The sequence below is a fragment of the Dysidea avara genome, chromosome 4 (assembly GCF_963678975.1).
Source record: "Dysidea avara chromosome 4, odDysAvar1.4, whole genome shotgun sequence".
NCBI classification, from domain to species: Eukaryota; Metazoa; Porifera; class Demospongiae; order Dictyoceratida; family Dysideidae; genus Dysidea; species Dysidea avara.
The window spans coordinates 47,546,233-47,555,489 of record NC_089275.1 but is presented as its reverse complement, the minus strand read 5'-3'; positions in this window follow the sequence as shown (position 1 = coordinate 47,555,489).

Here is a 9,257-nt window from a genome sequence, read left to right as displayed (position 1 = left end):
CGGTAATAAGACATCGTGTTATACCTCAGGATCCGCTCTAGTTGCATAATTACAGGCAGGTAGCTAGTATTTAAACTAACTTATTGGCCAGTTAAATTGTTAGTTCATTACCAAGTTTGGATGGACATAAGATTATGATAAAAAAGAAAAAAGAATGTATTACAGACATATGGGAATGCAAATCTAAGGCAACATAGTGCAGCAGTGAAAAGACTGTTGATGTTAGGTAGCATCAAAAGTTATCAACCATCTATTACTACATGATTTAGCACCAGAAACTCAGGAAATATTGGTGTTATCAGTTGGCAATTTCAGTATTTTATAATATTGCATTTTTAGTACATGCAATTGTATGAGAAATGCAATATTATAAATACTGAAATTGCCAACTGATAACACCAATATTTCCTGAGTTTCTGGTGCTAAATCATGTAGTAATAGATGGTTGATAACTTTTGATGCTACCTAACAGCAGCAGTCTTTTCACTGCTGCACTATGTTGCCTTAGATTTGCATTCCTGTAATACATTCTTTTTTATTATAACTTTGTGTCCATCCAAAGTACAGACAAAGTTGGTAATATGTCAAATGATATGCAGTCAGTGTCAACTGTGGTGTGGCCTCAATTACACCACCCAGATTATTAGGCACCCACAAATATTTTAATGCATAGCTACTTCTACCTAGACTTTCCTGGTGTGTTTGAAAGGCTGGTAGGCTTTTGGTAAGTCAACCTGGTGTTCTATATATACTGTTATAGTTCACAAGAAGCTTTGGTACGTTTGAGTGCAAGTTTCACTAAACAAAATAACAGACTCACATGCATTATGAGATGGCTTCTTAGACTACCTAAGTTAGTAACAGAAATTGCCAGTATATAAGTAAGTAACATAGATTGTCCATTATAGTGAGCTTCTAGTAATGTTCTTTGTTATGTTAAAGTGTAGCTGCTTCACTTTTTCAGCAATTGACTGGGACATATATGTATAGACAAAACAGTAAGTATGGTGCCATTCTTCTTTTGATGCAGTACGCACTGTTTCTCCAGTAAAAATTATGTTACAAAAAAGTAAACGAACAAGTAGAAGGAAAAATTAGAGATTTTAAATTTAGTTTGGGATCAAAGAATCAGTAAAATGTAGTGAAACAAGGGAGGTCACCTACACCTGCTGATATACTAGTGGATATTTAATCAGTATTCCATGACTGATGTAGGGATTAAATTCCCACAAGTATATCTGCAGGTAGCCTCATTTGCTTCCGCACTACTTTTTATTGCTATGATTCCTAATCTAGCCTAATCAAGTTTCTTGTAGTTGTGTACACCAACGTTGAAACCGGGTCACTACTGCTGACCCGGATGACCCACTGACCCGGATTTGACCTGGATGTGACCCGGATTGACTTGGATTAATTAAAGCCGAGACGTGTTTCGGCTAGTCTCGAGCGAGCGAACAAGTCTACATTTTGAGCGTTCGATTCGTGTTGAGTAAATATTGCAACTTCAGCCTAGCTGTAGGTTGAAGACCAAAAGAAAAAAAAAAGGTCTTCACCTACTGACAATAGCTACCCTCGCGTGTGTTGGTAATGCGATAAGTGGGCGTGGCTCATGAAAGAGTTACGCGATAGCGTTTATAAGTTTCCACGTCGTCAAACGAACAATTTCGTTTCTCACGTGATCCAATCCGGGTCAGACCCGGATGACCCGGAGAAAATGTGACCCGGATGACCCGGATGACCCGACCCGGTTTCAACGCTGGTGTACACTAGCTAAGAAATGAACTTAGCTTTATAAAAAAGTTGGGGGAGGTGGTTACCCTGCCTTATAATAATAAATTATTGAAAAGTATGCTTGTGCAAACTAGGCAGGTTTTTGCTGAGTTAGTCACATAATAAACACATGTGTTTGATAATCAGAAACGTCAGTTGCAGTGCTGGCTACGTTGTTAAGGTGTTGCCTTTCATAAGCCATACACATGGCGTACTTCTCCTATTTCACCATATATTTGAAGAATTGTATTGGCTTACTGCTTACAGTGTATCACTTATATAAAATCCTGTATAAATCATAAAACTACTGCTGTGTATTTAGGGAGTTCTGGAAGCCCCTTTTGAAATCTTACCTTGTGGGCTTGCAGCAGGACCATTTTAGTTTTGTAACAGAATGAACAGGAACAAGGCAGGGAAGTAGGAAGCTTCCATTCATTCCTCAAAAATGGATTAAGGGGAGCAAGGATGTGTATTGAAAATCCTTCATAAAAATCAAGATACTCTAATGATGAAATGAAGTGAGGTGTATTCTATTTTATAGCAGTAAAAACTACTCTAATGGAACATTCCTACAACTAATTTAAGTGATCGTCTCAGTAAAAACCCGCCTAGTTCTCACAATTTCCATTTTCTTGGTGGTATCTCTAGTGTCCAAGGAATGCATCACCAAATTTTCAGCCTTTTGTGGTGAGTAGTTTTGGGATTATAGCACTAATCACATAGTGATTTAATTTGCCATACAGTAGTCTCAATAGTAGGAGTGCAATTAATCCCAAATCGCATGGCCTTGTTTCTGTAATTGCACTGTAAAGTAGCCAATAAAATAGGAGAATAACAGAAGCCTTTTAAGTGCAACAAGAAAGTGATACAATGAATAGCCAATCAAATGAGCTGACAATAGAAGCCTTTTAAGTGCAACATATGTAGACATTTTGAGTAGCCAATCAGAATTGCTGACATGTGAAGCCTTTTAAGTGCAACAACAAATGATGTAATACAAAGAAGGATGATGCAATCACCTGGTAGAAGTTAATGGCCACATAGAACTGGATAGATGTGTACTACAAACCATGAAGGGTGGTCACTATGTGATTAGTAGGCAATCACACACATTTTCGTGCAATTATGGAATAATTGTACTCGTACAATTATTCCCTAATTGCACTCAAATGTGTGTGATTACCTATACTAGACAATAGAAAGAGCAAAACAATTGATTTGTACATCAATAATAAACTACAGGTGCTCATATTTGCATTACAGTGTTGGGATTGGTTTAAAATATTCACCATGGATTGGCAAATCAACCAAGTTACCTGTAGCTAGCACATACATGCATGATGCAGTTTTATTAAAGAAATGTCAACAATCTTGCTTATATCAATCACAATATAAACAAACATGTATGATATGATACTGTTGGGACTATATAGAAAAAGGATTTTTGAGCTCTCCAGGTGGTTATTATCATTAATAACTACAATTCATTATTTTGGTCAATACACTCCACCATGCAGTTAACTAGTTTCAATGGATGTTTCAAAGGATCATGAACTCTCAAATGTATTAACAGATAACAACAATTATTAGCTACTAAATTAACCCGTAAAAGCTTACCACAGTATATTGCTTTGATTGCTGAGTGTTATAGTATTAGATCAGAATGGCTGACTGCTCCATCAGAGTACCTCGATACCAATGTATTAGGGGAAAGTGGCATATGAATGAGTGATGGGAAACAAAGAATTAATAAATGCTGGACATAAAAGTTTACAACCAAGTACATAATATTTAAAATAGTAATTACATACCAAGTAAAGTTTGAAGCTTTTTTGATTTCAAAATCTTTCACCAGCTGGGGCTAGACCCCTGCACCTATCAGTCACTGCCAAATTGGAAACCACCTCTAGCTAGACCCTATAGTTGTGATATTTGTGGACAGATTGACCAACCAAGTAGCCCAACACCCCATCCCCTCAGAGGAGATAGGACTTGAATTGCTGCTTCTGGCTTTAATACAAGTTTAACAGCAGGGTTAACTAACAGGACAAGCTTGCCTGGATTGTCACTATACCCAGACCAGTCATACAGGTTTTGACTCAACCCCCTAGCGTATTCCAATAATTTAGGCGCACACTTCAAAGAAGTCTATAAGGGGGGCCAGTCTGACAATCCAGCACATTTGCAATAAACAGTTAGCAAGTCCTCATTATCTTTCCCTCCCACCCACCTCCCTCTTCTATCTCTTCTACCATTAGCTACAAATAGTTAATGTGACATGGGCGGTGCTATTTTTTCTCGGAGGAAGTTGGGTGGGTTATTCCCAAAATGCAGAGGAAAACTTACTGATGTGTTATTTTCAGGAAGCGCTTGAGCCTGAAACAATAGGAGGACAGACATGCTTGCTAATATGCAGGCAGATACGTATAATTGCCCAAGAGTAATGTCCTGCAGGCTCTGGTGTTAGTTGAATCTATTTACAAAGCACCGATATCAGGCCCATAATCCCATCCTTTATAATGCGTAGCTTACAAGATACATTCAAGGATCCGTGTTTGACTCATTGAGTCTAGTATCTAGTTAATTGCATGTTCATGTGAATTGTGACCATCTCAGCAAAAACCCGACTTGTTCACATAAGTATCCGTATTGAGGAAAATGAAATTTAAAAATAATTCGTAAAATTACACATGCTACAAAAAATATGCATGTTTTTATTGGGCCAGTAGCTACTTGAAGAAGGAAGACTCAAATCAATTAAACTATATACAATCTTATTTTCCTGCTCATTGAGAGTTTGAAAATCTTTGTTTTGTTTCTGTAGCTCCAACGGTATGCATATTTGTTAACGAGGCAGTAAACATAAACAAGATCATCATCATTTCTTCTACCAAACCACCTTCATATCCATATGCACAAGTGATTATATTATAATATATGGTCACTTTAAACCAGGTTGAACCCACATTCAACCCGGGTTAACGCATTCATATGACCACCATAACCAGGTTGAACCCGGGTTTAACCCAAAAGTCATAAACAAGTTCAACCCTAAATCAGGTTGAACTCAGTTTATGGCTTCAAAAGTGGGTTGCGGTTTTTAATGAATACATAAAATGCATAGAAGACAATTATCATTCAATGAATACCATCATGTGATGATTGCTTGTGAACAGAATGTGGGTTATTCAACCCGGGTTGAACCCACTTTTGAGTGTCCATATGAAAAGGGTGTCTAAGGGTAACACTATACCTTGCTTGGATGATGTACTAATCCATGGCGAACATTTTAAGCCAAATTGTAATGTTGCAGACTAACCCAAACAGAATTTATGGCTGCGAATGTAAGCGCCTGTGGTTTATTTTCAGTATAGTCACTGTACAAATCAATTATCTTGCTCTCCCTACTTCCTAGCACTATAATTGCAAAACTACACACCACAGAAGGCTGAAACTTTGGTGATCCATTCCTTGGACACTGTAGATAATGCTGAGAAAATAAAAAAGAAATTGAAATTGCGCAAACAAGTTGGGTTTTTGCTGAGATGGTCACAATTTAAACAATCACAGTACAAAACCAACCAACAGTGGGGTTCACCAAGTATTTAGATAGCGCTTCACATAAACTTCGAATTATACACTTTGTTTTGTAAGGGCCCCACAAAATGGCACAAAATCTCTGTTTTGCCTGCCTAAAAGGAGCTCTTTCATAACAAAGTACATTTTTTTAAGCTTATGTGAAGCAAGAGCCCTAGTGAACTTCAGTGTTTTGTTATAACTATTAAGACTCATGTAAAATTCCAAATATGCAATTCAAGTAAGCAGTGTCCATGTGGCATGTCCTACCTCTTCTGACATCATTCCACTTATGTCCTCCAGCATTGTGTTGTGAAATACCACACTGAAGGGGTAAGCATAATTCTAGGAAAACAGGAACGGAAAGCAGAAACGGAAATAACCAGTGAAAATGACTGATAAAGATCATTATGCCAATATAAAGGTTGGATTTTATAGCACACTGCTTCTTTGCAGCATTTTTGGATTCTTCTGCTAAAACGATCGAAACACTCTAACATAGAGCAGTCACTTCCAGTAAAATACTCTAATAGAGCAGTCAAAAAATGTTTCGTTAACTATCCCACCAGGGACCCATATTGATGGTCTGTGAATTGATGGGCTATAGCTGTCATAGATTAGACTAACTAAGTCATCAATATTGAGAGTTAGCTACTTCCTTGAAGCCACCATTATAGCATAATGTATAAACCATTATAGGTTTCTAATTAACTGACAGTGCCTGCATATAGATGTGGGAAGTTGTACCTGCAACCTCTCACATTTGGCAGCTGAAGTATGTGTAGGTGTATGGTTCCAATGAAGAGACTAAGGACAGTCATGGGGATAGTGCCACTTCAGCTTGACAAACATACCAGTGCTGCATACATACTCGCATCAAAGTTATGACTTTTATCTGGAAGCAGTGGGTGCAGTTTTTAAGCCTATAGTAGGCGCTGTCAGTTAACTAGAGTACTTTGTGAATCTCAGTTGTCATCAGTATTAATTTAATTATTTTAAAAGAGGTTTCAAAGAAGTAGCTAACTTTCGATGTTGATGACTTAGCTAGTCTATATACCTAATCTATGACAACTATAATACATCAATTCACAGGCCATCAATATGAGTCCCTGGTGGGATAGTTAACAATACATTCTTGACTGCTATATTAGAGTGTTTTGATCATTTTAGCGAAAGGGTCTAAACAATGCTACAAAGAAACATTGTGCTGTAAAATCCAACCTATCCAACCCCCATGATGACCTTTATCAGGTGTTTTCTGTGAATCGTTCCCATTCCCGCTTTCCATTCTGTTCCCAGTTTTCCTTGAATTCTACTTACCCATACTGAAGTGTATGAGATATGTACATCCTTGTTGTTACAGTAGTTATGTTGATGAGCATAGTTGGTATAGTGGTGGTGGTTGTGGGGGTTCCGTGGTGTTGTGTACACTATTGAGGCCAGCCCAGGTTTGTATCCTAATCAGCTAGGAAGTGCTACCACCCTACAAGCTACAGAATAGCCTTATTTGATTATATACACCAACTGATCCTGATGGGCATGGTTATATACGTAAGATTTATTACTGATCCTCAGTCAGTGGGAATGAAGCAAAGTTTGGTTAATAAGTTATTAAAGGGATTGACAAATTTTACCTCTTCCTCCTGGCCCACCAAGCTTCACACAATGTACATGCACGAAATGTGGAGACAGAACCACTTTGTATATTGTAAACCATCCCTACAGCCAACCCTACAGCACACATACAAATTCTTAAGGTGAGTCTTCATGTAGCTATATTATATGAGTGCATTTCCTATACCAACTTGTATCTTATGACTTAAATCCTGATGTGTATGTAGCATTCTCAGAGCCAGTATCATATGGTATGGCCGTACTGTTTAAGTAGGGAATCGTCCCTAAAGTGATGTGGACAGCCTAATTGCTACCTTTATAAATCATCCTAGAGACATTATAATATTATTATTATGCAATAAAAATAATATAATGTTCCAAATTTTAACCATTATTCTGCTCCAAAAAGTTAACATTATGCTTTTATTATTCCCAAAATGTAATTATTCCCGACTTATTCACTTTTGTTATTAAATAGTACAGCAAGTCTTTGAAACAGCAAAAACTGCTAAATCTAGCTGCATCAAGTTGTCAGAACAGCTATTCTTGTTAGTAAGATGCTTAGTGACTAGTACAATGACTATTCCGTGCTGATCATTTCATTAGAGTAAGTGACTGCTCTATTAGAGTATCTTGATCTTGGTTTATTTTTTATGCCAATTATGCTCTTAAAATGCCAGAATCATGCTAATTCTATTACCCCACCATTATTCCTGAAACTGTTCAGGCATACGTAATTCCTGAATCTCTAAACGAATATCACCTTTATGGAATAATATTAATCCATCGAACATCATTTAAAGATTATTAACTTAAAAATGAAGTAGTGACCAAGTGATAAACGGTAGTGAAACAAGACATGAATGATGGTATTACAGCATAGCTCTGTTAGAAAATCCTTAAATTGGCATGTTGTAACAACTATTTTGTTCAATGCCAAAAGTAGGAACGAGTTATGCTGTAATGTACATTATACCATTACCTGATGCTTGTTTCACTACCTTTTATACCATTGAACAAAATACCGTAAAGTTGGGTTGTTAAGTGCATGCGCTTATAATTTCGGAGAAAACTTTTTGTGAAAATCATACTATCTGTTAGGCGCATATGCCTAATAAATAATTATGGTGAGTGTATCATGGAATCACTACGTTGTAATAGAGTTGTGCCAGTAACTAAGCCAGTGTGTAAAGATATTTGACTCCATTTCTGGACGAAATCCTTCATGATAAACAAGATTATCACTATCCAGATGGCTTATTTGCTATATACATAGTGAAGGGAGACCTCAAGGGAGACATAAGCGCTTGAGGAGACATTAATTTTTCTGTACTTCCAGCTTTTCTTGCTGTGTGTAGCTCAATCGTCGCATTTTGCCATGTGTGCTTATCATCCATGGTTAATTACAAGAAATGTGTATGCGCTTAACAAGTAATATGCACTTAATAGATACATGTGCTTAACAACCCGACTCTATGGTATACCAAGTTTATTGTTATAGCATCATTGTTATTGTTGTGGTTTATTGTTATATTATATCATCACTCGATGCTTGTTTCACTACCTAAGATTTGGCCTCCAGTTGCAAGACTGGAGGCCAAGTAAAGCAGCGCACAGCCACCATTTTACACAACAATTAACAAACTTACCAGTGGCATGTGCCTTTAGGGGCTCCAAAGAGTGTGTGGTCTCTGTGCCTTGTCTTTCCTTTTATCTTCAATCAGGATAGCCGTCATCTTTTTCATGCAATGAAACCATATTGAAGTGCTAATTTTCCACGGCACTTTCTTGAGCAACATAATTAGATGCCACAAAATTATTTGAAGCACTTACACTACTGGAAGAGCTTTACAGTCTTCATGCGGTCATATTTACAGAGCTCTACCTTTGATGAATCTGGTTATGGTGGAGTCTCTTTTAATAGACTAATTTAATCTTTAATTTTAGGTTTATTGTTTGTATAATAATTTGGTTCTCAAACAACAACAAAAAGCAACAACGAAAGCAACAACAAAAGCAACAACAAAAAACAACAACAACAAAAACAACAACAACAAAAACACTACTTTAAGTGGTACTGGTCACCCAGTAGATACCTGTAACTTCACAATAGGCTGGAGACCACACTCATTGATGATTAATAACGATGGAGCATGAATACCACACCTTTTAACAATCTATTTACTCAATCATGATGACCACAACAGTCACACTTGTATATTTAATTTTAAAATGCAGTAGGAATCCAAGAGATAAAGGGTAGGTCTGGCTGACAGGCTGGCAGATGAAAATTTGAG